The sequence below is a fragment of the Anastrepha ludens genome, chromosome 5 (genome assembly GCF_028408465.1).
Source record: "Anastrepha ludens isolate Willacy chromosome 5, idAnaLude1.1, whole genome shotgun sequence".
Lineage (NCBI taxonomy): Eukaryota > Metazoa > Arthropoda > Insecta > Diptera > Tephritidae > Anastrepha > Anastrepha ludens.
Genome location: NC_071501.1, coordinates 102,362,539 through 102,374,946, shown reverse-complemented (window position 1 = coordinate 102,374,946; position 12,408 = coordinate 102,362,539). Strand labels below are relative to the sequence as shown.

Genomic DNA, 12,408 nt, shown 5'->3' with positions numbered 1-12,408 from the left:
CCCAAATCCGACAATTTTGCTTATTGGCGTATCCACCGATGTGAAAATGAGCTTCATCAGAAAAGAAGAAGAAGACTCACCACTTTGGAAATAGGTTTTCAATATTTCCCAATTTTGTTCAAGCGTATAGCGTCCCATTTCGTAAATGTCAAACCTTTAAGTAAACTATGAACACATTTGACATGTCATTTGTGTTACCATTCTCAAAAAAATATGTGGTTCAAAAAGCAAACGCTATATGTCCCACCTTGTACATATAACCGAGCCTTTGGGAAAAACTTGGTTTCATTAATGCCAAAGCCGACTGCCCAAAAGTCTAATACCACCATTAACTCTTTCCTTTTAGGCAAAATTTTACTAGTAATCTACTGGAACTTCCCCACATTGGACAATCCAGATTAGAGTACCTTGACACCTTTAGCTCCTATTCTCTAGGCAGTAAGGTATAACGGTATTGTGCATAAAAATTGTACAATTTTTTAAAATTCAATCTGAGCTTTCAATCTCGAGGAGTTTTTTTACTGGCAAAATGACACTCCAAACTTTGCCATTACCTGTCGAGGGGCGACTGCTATTAGAAAACACTTTTTTTGATTTCGTATTTCATGCTCCGGGAGTCGAACCTGAACACTTCCGTATGGTAGTGCGCAACAACCTATTCGGCTACCCATTCTGATAGGATGAATAATTTTGAGCCACCGGATAAATGATCTAAAAGATATTCAAAAGTATATATAATTTTATGTGAAATACTACAAGAAAAAAAAATACTTTTAGGAACTTCCTGCTTCGAATATGAAACTTGTTCCACTATTTAAGGGAAAAGAGATGGAAATCGCATAAAATATATGTAGTCCACAAATGTTTGGCATAAACTTGCAGATCATACCTCTACACAAATATGTCGAGAATGAATTTAAGAGTCAATTTCGAACATAGTTATTTCGAATTTTAATTATATTCGACGCCGTTATATTTTTCTCCGGCATTAGCTTTTCGGTACTTGGTATGTTTTAGCATAAATTTATCTATATTTTCACTTACTAGCTTCATTTGTTTTTTTTTCAGTGAGTTGAAAAATTCATCTCGCCCAAAAGTTGGAATTAATTAGTGAAATATTTCGTGCGATGATTTTTTACGATTTTTGATGTGGATTATCATGAAGGGAGCTCATTGATCAACTTACATCGGCTTCGATGTACCACATTTAGCCACTGTGAAACGCTGGTACAATGACATCCAACATGGTCGTTGATTCTTGTAAGATGAATTTCATGAAGGCTGAGTGCTGATAACGCAATATCGTCATGTGACAAATCGCGAGATCGAAGCATCTTTAGACATTAGTGGGATAAGCATACATTCAATATTGCATACAAATTTGGTCATCAAAGAGCTTTGAACTCTTTGGATACTGCATAATTTGACAATTGCCCAGAAAAAGCGGCAAGACTCGTGTGAACTGGTGTAAATGTTGAAGAAATTCAGCCCCTTGGTTCACGTCTGTTACATTGTAACAGGTAACGTATTTTAGATCTATGCATATGATCCAAAAACAAAACAGCAATCTACAGTATGGGTGTTCCATGCCGAGCTTAATTCAACAAAAGTAGTTCGCGGAATTCACACCTCACCGGAATTTGCACTTCGCCTGTTTTTTCGAGAAATCTGGTCAAATCGCAACTGTACCTCTAGAAAACCTTAGGCCTCCGTTGGGTAGACTGGATTTTTCAGCTTTGACATATTTGTATCGATTTATGGACATAAAGTTTTAAAAAGGATCCTCGAACAAGACGAAAAAAGTATAAACACCCCAACCGAAGGTTTTAAAAAAGGTGTCCAACGGGGAGTTAAAACAGTCAGTTCTGAGTGGTGAGCAACTGTTTGTTTGGCGGAAGTTTTTAAATGCGAGAACAACGTTTTTCAACGCCTGAAGAAGCTGTTGAAGCCCTTAGGCAGTTCGTTTTCTGGAGGTACTACAGAGTGGCAAAAGTGCTTTGAAAGTTCAAACGCATCCCGAAGTGTATTGACTTTCAAGGAGAATATTTTAAAAAACAATACAGTTCTTTTCATTATTGTTTCGCTGTGTTTTCATTATTGGCCGCAAAATAGAAAAAGCAACTTTGGTATGTCACATTCTTGTGTGAGATTCTTTTTTAGCAGGAATGATTAAACTATTTGAGTAGGGCTGACGTAGAAGTGTTCACTTGGTGTTTTTCTTCATCATAAACGACTTCGTCTGCATCTGCAGCGGATGGGTCTCTGTCTACAGAAACAGAATGCCAAGCATGTCTGGAAGACTATGGGACGTCTGAACACATTTTATGTGAAGCCATCCGGTGTTGGCTGAAACTACATTAATATTTTTAAAGATAGTTAGAAATGAAGATACCAAGAATCTCTTACTTAGCCTTCACTTAATGGATTCTAAAGGTGCCTTGGGTATTAGGAGTGCAAGACATAATATGGGGATAGACAATGTCTTTTAAACGGAAGAGTCCTTAGGTAAGTGTGGCACGCAAATATTAACTCATCTTAAGACTCGTGACATTTATTTAAACGTATATTTTATATAATCCATACCCCTCGACAAACTTCCTTTATAAAACATTAATCACGGAACTAAAAGCATTGTCTCTCGGCAATAAATTTACAGTAATTGTAGACATAAATAAAAAAATATTTTAAAGGGTAAAAAATGTTTCGTGCTTAAAAATAAAGCGATGATTTTATAGAGCTAACTTGGTAATTGGTAAAACATTCGCTCAGCTAAATTATTTAGCCAAAACGAGTTTTCAGTAGTTAGTCTATAATAAATCCGCTCATGAAGTGTCATAAAGAAATGTAGCTTTAAGGCTTTTTATTGTACGTAATTGAGGTAAGCCAAGAGTGCAGATGAGTTTAAGTGCGGCATGTGTTTTGTTTTTCCATGCATGTATGTAAATATGTGTGTATATATGTGTGGCAAAAATGCTGCAATGCGGCGTGCTGTGCAGTCATGCAACAAGTGGCAACATTTGGAGACTGCGGCTAATGCAAAGGCAACTGAACGAACGAATGGGGCAATAACAAGAGCAAAAGTAATAACAAAGCAACAACAAAATCAACAATAAATAAATTGCAAGCCGGTTAATGAGCAGATTTGAAGGCCATCGTGTGTACATGGGGTTGATTAAAAGGATAAACCAAATTAATTGTTGAAGATGTTAAGTTTTATAGTAATTGATATGTTTTTCCTATTATTTTTCCTTTTACTTGAGCTTATAAGTGCACAAGTGAATTGCTTGTAAACGTGTTGGGAATTATATTTTACAATGCATCTTGAAAGGTTTATTAGTTTAAATATGTATTTTTTTAATATTTCCTTTAGATAATTTTTTAATTGTTGAGATTCATATTAGGATGGTCCAAACAAAACAAAAAAATTGTTTCTTGATGCTACCCCAAAAAATGGTGATGATGATGAAAAAATGAAATTTGATGCTACCCCAACAAATGTTTTTTATTTACCACAAGGTGGCGCAAAAATAGTCACCCTATCGGAAGATTTCTAATTTTTGCAAATGGCGTTGTGCGTCAATCATATTTGACACTTCTCAACTAGACAGCTGCAGTATACAAACAGACAAGCAATGGAGCGCGTAAAGGTCAAAATAAAGATTTCCATCACTCAAAACTCAAAATCATTTTTATTTATTGAGTAAAAAAGGTATTCAAAAACTAAATTGGATGTTTAATTTTACGCCGTGCCGCCTCACGGGCGAATCAGCTCTGACTATCCGGATACAGCCAAAAAATATGCACCGCTATTTAACTATCAAAACCAGGCGAAGCCGCCGGAATCGATGGAATTTCAGAGTGCAAATTCCACGTATGGCCGATTTACTTCTTCCACTATTTCAATGAATTTGGGAAGAGGAAAACCTGCCAGCAGAGTGGAAAGAATCAATAACTGTAAATGTCTCTAAAGAGGGTAACAAACAGAAATGTTAGAACTGACGTGGAATATCGATCCTACCACTTGTAACTAAAATTCTTAATCTCCTCACACTTGTTCGGGTAGTAGATACACTTGATGTCACTTTTGCAAAAAATCAATTCGGCTTTCGTCGTAATCACTCGTGTACAATTAGGTAATCACTCATATTAGTACAATTGACTTCATCATCAAACAAACTGGTGACCTCAACGCTACGCTATACATACATTTTGTCAAAAAAGTACGGGGAATTGTTCAATAAAACGCAAAATCATTGTTTAATCATCAAAATTTATTTTGTCGCCTTAAAAATAGGCTTCATTCGAATGAGTATTCCAGTCATCAAAGCAGCGTCCACGGAGTGGCAATTTAAGTTTTGGGAAAAGGAAAAAGTCACATGGAGCTAAATCCGGTGGTTGTTCAATGATATTTGTCGAGTTTTTGGTCATGTGCGTTATCATGTTGCGATACCCATGAGTTTTCTTTCCACAAATTGGACCGTTTCCTACGCACACTCTCTCATCAAATGACGCATAACTTTCAAATAATCTTCTTTATTTACCGAACAACTACAGGATAATTAAAGAAAGCGAGTAGCATGAATTTCACTTTCGACCGGCTTTGACGTGGTTTTTTGGGTTTCGGCTCATGTGGATAGCGCCATTCAGCCGCCTGTTGACTGGTTTGCAAGTCAAACTCATATACCCACGTCTCGTCACCTGTTATGAAGCGCTGGATAAATGTTGGGCCCGAATTCACTTGCTCAAGCATGTCTTCAGCCACCTTCTTCCGATGAATTTTTTGAAATAAATTCAACTCTCTTGGAACGAGTTGAGCAGCCACTCGTCTCATGCCCAATTGATGGTGTAAAATGTTGCGAACTGATTCGTAAGACTGGCTAAGGTCACAAGCTAACATCTTCAAACTTAAATGATGGTTTTCCAACACCATTTCCTTGACTTTGTCGACGTTTTCATCCGTTGAAGACATTGATGGCGACCAGATGGCAAATGTTCCACGACTTCTCGGCCCCAAAAGCCTTATACCACTCGCAGACCCCTGTTTTTGATAAAGCACACTCGCCATAGGCTTTCTGCAACATTTACAACGATTCGGCAAACGAAATCCCATTCAAAACACAAAATTTAAGACAAATTCTTTGTTCCATATTTTTATCCATACTGAAAATCACAGAGTACACCTGCGATTGACTGATATATGTAATTAAATGGCAAAAACAAGGCAATTGACTGATCACGCTCCAACTCTGCGACACTACAGAGGACAGTTGTACCAACATTCCAGCAAAAAAAAAATTAGACATATGTGTTATGCGCGCTTTTTAAATGAACAATTCCCGATATTTTTTTGACAAAATGTATCATACATGACCTTTGTCGACTATTTTAAGGCCTTTGATGCCCTTAGGAGGAACGCGATATGAGCCACACTTGAAGCACGCGGTATCCCATTAAAGCTAACTAAAACTTGTACAACAGAGTTACCTACAGGGTGCTTCACGGCAGACAGCTAAGCCAACCCTTTCAACAATTTCTAATCAAAGACTATGGGGAATCACGAAGCAAAAAGGCATAGATAACGACATTAAGCGCAAGAAATACGGGTGGATCGGCCACCCCTTAACATAAAATGCAAACAACATTGCACATTCAGCTTTGGAATGGAACCCGATCGGTACTAGAAGCAGAGGGCGACCAAAAACTACATTGATGCGTGCAGTTAATAATGAAACATCCAAATTCTTTAGCGAAATACGATACATGGCTCGTAACAGAGAGGGCTGGAAATGTTTTCTAGATAGGCTAAGTTCCTAATTCTCACGGGGAAAATGTTTACAGGTTGATATTATTTAATCTACTCTTCTAATTTCCTTCACAAACGTCAAAATACATGATACACTATGCTTTATTTAAAACAAAATTTTTTTGAGCGATCCTTTGTAGGCCCTGAAGGCCAACCTAAATTACAAAAAAAAATATGTAAAAAATAAATATATATTAAAAAAAAATATTCAGGGGGCCTCAGAAACATTTTTAATCAAGCCTTACTTTTTTGTTCAATGAGCAAATCAAGGAAAACCATTTTTTTATGTGCCATCCAGCACGTGTGTATGTATGTATATATATTAGGGTGGTCCAAAAATGCATGGGAAAAAATTTATATTAAAATTTTTATGCTGCCACCCCCCATAATGGTAAAGAATGAAAAATAAAAAGACCCGTATTTTTTTTTTTTTTAATCAGACCATATTTAATGGTGCCGCCGGGGCTTTGAAATATCCCATGTATTTTGCATGGGAAAAAAATACTTTTTCGTAGATTTCATGTAAAAACCTGGAAAATGAATATATTTTAACCGGATACCTCAGTTTCTCTTCATAATTGGTCAGGGAATAACAACCAAATCTCACAAAAAAATATCATAAAAGTAATATAAAATATTGTTTTTCGATTTTTTCTTAGATTTTCGTTTTATGGGGGCTTTTTGGGGTTCTATAAAAAATAGTTAATACAAAAAAAATTAATTATTTCATAATTGGTTGTTATTCCCTGACCAATTATGAAGAGAAACTGAGTTATCCGGTTAAAATATATTCATTTTCCAGGTTTTTACATGAAATCTACGAAAAAGTATTTTTTCCCATGCAAAATACATGGGATATTTCAAAGCCCCGGCGGCACCATTAAATATGGTCTGATTAAAAAAAAAAAAAATACGGGTCTTTTTATTTTTCATTCTTTACTATTTTGGGGGGCGGCAGCATACAAATTTTTTTTTGGACCACCCTAATATATATGTACGTGCATTATTTTATAATGTGCAAGCGTGATTCACACTTGTTAACTGAATCATTATTTCTAGCTCGAAAAATGTTAACGAGTTATCAGGTCACATATCTGCAAACTTTTAATGGACTTATTTGTTTGCACAGCATTTATTGGTTTTAAAAAAATTCTGAAACTCAGTAGTTATTTAAAACTACTATTTTTAAAATTTCGTTTACCTTAACAAAGGTATTCAAATTAAATACTTTCTTAATATACATATTTAGTATCAAGTTTTTGTGAATGCTTGCTGTTATTCTTTTTAATAAGAAGTTGAAAAAATTTTTTTTTTTAATTTTTAATAAATGTGTATTATATTAGTTTTAATTTTTAACTTCGTAATAATTTTTTCCTTAATTCTGTAATTTCGTTTTAAATTATTATTAGTTTTATTTTCTTATTTTATATTTATTAATCTCTTTAAGTTAAATTTAAATTTGTATTTCATTTCCATATTTTTATTTTGTTTTTATTATATTTTAAATGATTATTTGTTTCAAGCTTTATATATTGTAAAATAAAAAAATAAAAATAAATAATCAAATAAAAGCAATTAATAAATAAAAAAATAAAATACTTATAAAAAATTTTATAAAAAAAAAAAAAAAAAAATTTATATATTAAATAAACTAAAATACTCGTATGACCATATATATTATTGCTTTAATCAAATATTTATATTATTTATTTCTATTTAATTTTCGGTTTCCTATTGCGTATCTTGTTTTTCATTATATTCTGTTTTATATTTTCATTTATTGTAAGTTTTAAATTCAGAAAAGAAAAACAATGCAGCAATAACATGTACTTGAATAAAAGTGTTTGCATGTACTTGAAGAGAAGTGTTTTATGAAATATTTATATTTTTATTTTTATTTAATTATCGGGTTTTGCTTGAATTATTTCATATCATTTTAAGTACCGTACTTTTTTATTTTATTTTATATTATTATATTTTTTTATTATTTTTAAAATTAAATTTTGTTCTAACATTTAATTACATTTGTATATACATTAGGGTTAGCCACAAAAAAGTTGCGGTTGCTCCACCAGAATTATAAGGAATTATTAAGATTTACGTGAGCTACACTGATTTGAAAATACTTCCAAAAATCAAAATTCTATCAACGAATTCAAAACAATGAAATTTTCGGAAGCATTTTCAAATCGGCACGCTTCACGTAAATTTTAATATTTTTCCAAATTACATTTTTTCCAAAAAATCACCTCAGATGATAGAAGAGTTTAAGCTTAACAGGTCTGCAAAAGGAGGTTTAAAAATTCCATCAACGGAGTAGAAAAAAATGAAATTTTTGGAGACACTTTCAAATTTGTACAGCTCACGTAATTCTTCATATTTTTCCAAAAAGCAGAAACCTTAATATTTTCCAAAGGCGGAAGCCTGAAAATATAATCAATTTTATAATTCCGCTGGAAAAACAGTACCTATATTTTTTGTGTGCTACTATAGATCCACCCTAATGTATATATTATATTTATTGCTTGCATATTTTTAATTTCATTTAAAGTTTTTTCATTTTTTAACGCATTTAAAAATCTTTGTTGCAACAGTTTCTTATTTGATACGTAATTTTTTTTTATATATATTAAAATTTTTCTGTTCTTTAATTCCAACTCCAAAAAAAAAAAACCGAAATCACAAGATTTATTTTTTTATTTTAATTTTAATTTCATTTGTCCTTTTTGAAAATTGTAAAACATATGTAACTGCTTGATCCTTTTTTAAACAACTAAAACTAAAATTTATATTTCCATTACGCTTTCGTGAAAGTGCACTGCTGGCACTATTTATCACTTAACAAAGGATTAAAACAAAAACTATCCGCAAAAAGGATGCACGCGCGCGAAAAAACTTAAACATGCGCACTTTAAACAAAGCCAATGCGAGAACACTTGTAATTCCCAACAATTTATTATAATTCAGATTTATTTTACTGAAAAAACCAAAACATAAACTAAAAATCCTGAAATGTATTTTTCAAGGACTTCAATGCGTCCGCTTGTCACTCGAATGGCACTTGTGTATCAAAAAAAGGAGGCGTATGGTGTAAGGCAGCGCGCGCGTCACGCGGGTCAACGCGACACCAGAGCGCCGCTCGATACGAACGCGTGGAAAACTCAGTGGAAACTGAACGATAATCCAATGAAATTGTAATAATTATGAAGTGCGGCGCGCCACAAGTGTGCAAATTGCTGGCAGCGTGCGAGTGAGTAGCAACACTTGACATATGGTACAGCACGAGGAGGTGTGCGGTAGGTGAAGAGTTGCTATGGCTGAAAAGTGCGAGATACAAGGAAAATTCAAAGCCGAGACGAATACTGAACAAACAAAAACAAAACGCAACAGCAAAATAAAAACACAAATAAAAAATATCAACCGAGTAGTCGATAAATTTTTGAGTGAGTGGATACAAAAGCAATAACTGAAGCAGCTGAAAGGACAACAACAAAAAGCCAAACAAACAGAAAACCACATGCCTACATACATACAGACATATGCATAACAATAACAATGCCTATAAGTCTACTAGCATGCATGTACAACAATCACCATGCCAAAGTGGCTGACTGGCTGGTTAGTTGGTTATCTGGCTGCAGCTGCAACAGCAACAGCACGAACTGCAACTGATTTGCTGCCGCCTTGCCGCCAACACTATGCACAGCGGCGGTAGTAGCGGCCGTAACGGCGGCAAAAGTTGTTGCAAAATATGTGCAGAAGAGCGCTCAGCAGCGATGCCAAGTATTGTGGTTAGACCCCGAAGAGTAGGCGAGAGTGAAACGAGAGCGCGCTGATGGAAATATGAGAGAGTAAAATGAGCATAAAGGTGGCAAAAGTGTGCGATAGAGTGGAGAAAATATTGGAAAATTCACGAGTGTTGCGAGAAGAGCGTCGCAAAAACGAAAACTATTTACTTTTTTCGGGAAGGGGGAAATGTGCAAAATGCAATAAACGGCGCTGTGACAATAAAATGCTGAAAAAAGATAACAAATAGACAAAATGCGTATAAGAAAACTAACCACAACTAAACCTTTTGACGCAGGTGCACCGCCTCCCCTTTCTTTTAACGACGCCGCCTTCTTCCCCGTTGCCTGTCATTTGGGAAAAAAAATAATAAAACAACTTGACGGCACACAACCAAAGCCGTTTTTTGAAGCCTACTTAAGTAATAAAAATAATGCGCGTAGTGTAAAAAAGTTGCTATTTATTTAATAAAAAAGTAATTAACTCATCAACCAGCTTTTCGCGAATTTCGCCAAAAGCTACAAAAAACTGTAATTAAAAAAATTAAATAAAAATAGTACGCAATTTACTTTGCTAATACGTAGGTCTCAGCATTACCATGAATCCTATTGTGGATAGCAATTTTTGTTGTAAGTAGCTTGACTGAAAGCGATATTAATTCTACTAAGAGACCCTTTAAAATTCCCCCATATTCGGATGGTTAACCAGCAGAAGAAAGCCTTTTAAAGTAATTATTTGCCTGGATATCGACGGTCGATTGGTGAATAGTTTCAATTCGGTGAAAGAATTGAGAAAAATTTGTAAATATCTAGCGCTACGGCGCACAATGGCATTTTTTGGCAAAAAATTTAAGAATTTCTCTGAAGATAATACAATTTTGTATGCTTTAGTTTAGCGTCAGAAATTCCAGAAATGGTTAAAATCGGTCACTCCCTAGGGCCCATCCCATGGAGCTATAATCATTTTTTTAAGCATATATTTTAATTATATATTATATTGTAATAATATAAGGCAGATATCTGAACGAAATTCAACATAAAGTGTTATGAAAGATAACGACGATATTAAAAGTGGGCGAAATCGGGCAACAACCAGGCCTTCTTCTCATATTGCAGTATTTCTCAGAAACACAAATATGAGAAATATCAGTGGTTAAAAAGGAGAAATTGCACAAATTCGATGCTTGTATTGGCTTTTGAGGACTGTATCAAAATTTGGCACCGTACACTGATACGAGTAAACAAGAAAAAAGTTCAAAATATTGAAACATTTTATTAATCAGCTAGCATTTCTTTAAACTACATAATGCGGTTCTATTTATTTCCAGTTATATTTTCGAGGTTGACGCCCTATATTTCTTATGTACCATAAAAATCAAATGTTGCACACAGATGATTCAAAATATCAGTATTGGTTCAAGTTTTATTGCATTCTTTTGCAAATCTTGCTGCAAATTGTTTGTTAATAAATTACACTGTGCGACAGTGATATTATACTTTTATGGAGACCTAGCACAACTTGTGGGTATAGTAAAACTAAGAAAAATGGTATAGGAGAAATTTCCAATACACCCCAAATTCTCATTTTATGACCATTAAACCGTTTTTCAGTAGGTTCATGTGAACAATTACTCCTAAATTCGCCAATTTCCATCCGATTTCGGATTTGTTTTTTTAGTTCGAAAGAACAAAACCAAACCTTTTTGACAGTGTGTTGACAATTTTTCTGAAATGACAACTGACGAGACTGTAGACGGAAGTATTTGGAATTTATTTATTTTTTCTCTATTTTTTCAACTTTGACATAATTTTTACGATATTATTCGTTATTGAGGATTTTTTTTAGTACACTACTGTTACAGAAAATTTAATTTTGCGTCGAATGAGCTGTAATTGAATTAAAATTAATAGAGTTGTGTGAGTTTTAAGATTTTTTTTTTTGTTTTTACTAATGTGGTATGTAGGTATAACTTATGCTAAATGGGAATCAGGGCGCGTTTCGAAGCATGAAAATGATAACAAGTGTCATTATAAACACATACAATTTATTAGAGTATTGTGCAGTGCAGCACTGTACGGTACGGTACGGTGCGGTACGGTGCAGTACTCAACGGAACTGGTTCCAAACTTAAAAATGCATTGGAAACGGCCCTTTGGAGTTTAGTATGGTACGGTACATTTGGCATTCTCTTCAACAGTTTTGAATAATTCTCTGTAAGAAATTCGATCATCATCATTCATCTGAAGTCGACATCAACTAAATTCCATTGTTTAGATCGAGAAGCGAGCGTTTCAGATTGTCTTCCCCATAGAAGTAAATCACGAGAAAGATCCTGAAAATCTGAATTTGATACAAAGTGTCGTTCTGAAGACTTAGAACCAGACGGAAAGTACTCTTCATCATCAGGTTTATTGTTATCAGTTTGATCATCATCAGCAATGAGTTTAACTTCCTTCAGTTCATGACCTGCAGATGAGTCAATCATATCGTCCAAGACGACGGGGTTCTTAACAGTTGCAACATCAGCATACTTTATGTGCTTTCGAGTTTTATAATGATGACCGTTTACGTCCGTACAAAAAAAATAACAATCATCTGGTTTATGATAAGGCTGATGATGCCACATCATCGAAGAATATAAAGAAATTCGACTTTTCTGGCAACGTTTTGATTTATTTCTCTTGAATTTCAATGAACACTCAGTACAAGCAAATTCCGGTTCATACCAGCGATCCGAAGTATTAAATGTAAGCTTAAAGAAATCGTTGTAGCCATCAACCAGAGCTTTATTACTCTGTAACTTCAAACAATGCTTTTAC

At 34.3% G+C, this 12,408-nt stretch overlaps 1 protein-coding gene across 1 annotated transcript in view; it reads right to left on the bottom strand.

Annotated features, from left to right (window-relative positions):
- Positions 1-8,957, bottom strand: part of LOC128865270 (SUN domain-containing ossification factor) — a 67,104-nt gene extending 58,147 nt beyond the window's left edge. The window contains exon 1 of the mRNA XM_054105425.1: positions 8,605-8,957. The gene's annotated coding sequence lies outside the window, so the exon portion shown is untranslated. The remainder of the gene's footprint in view (positions 1-8,604) is intronic.
- Between the last annotated feature and the right edge of the window lie 3,451 nt (positions 8,958-12,408).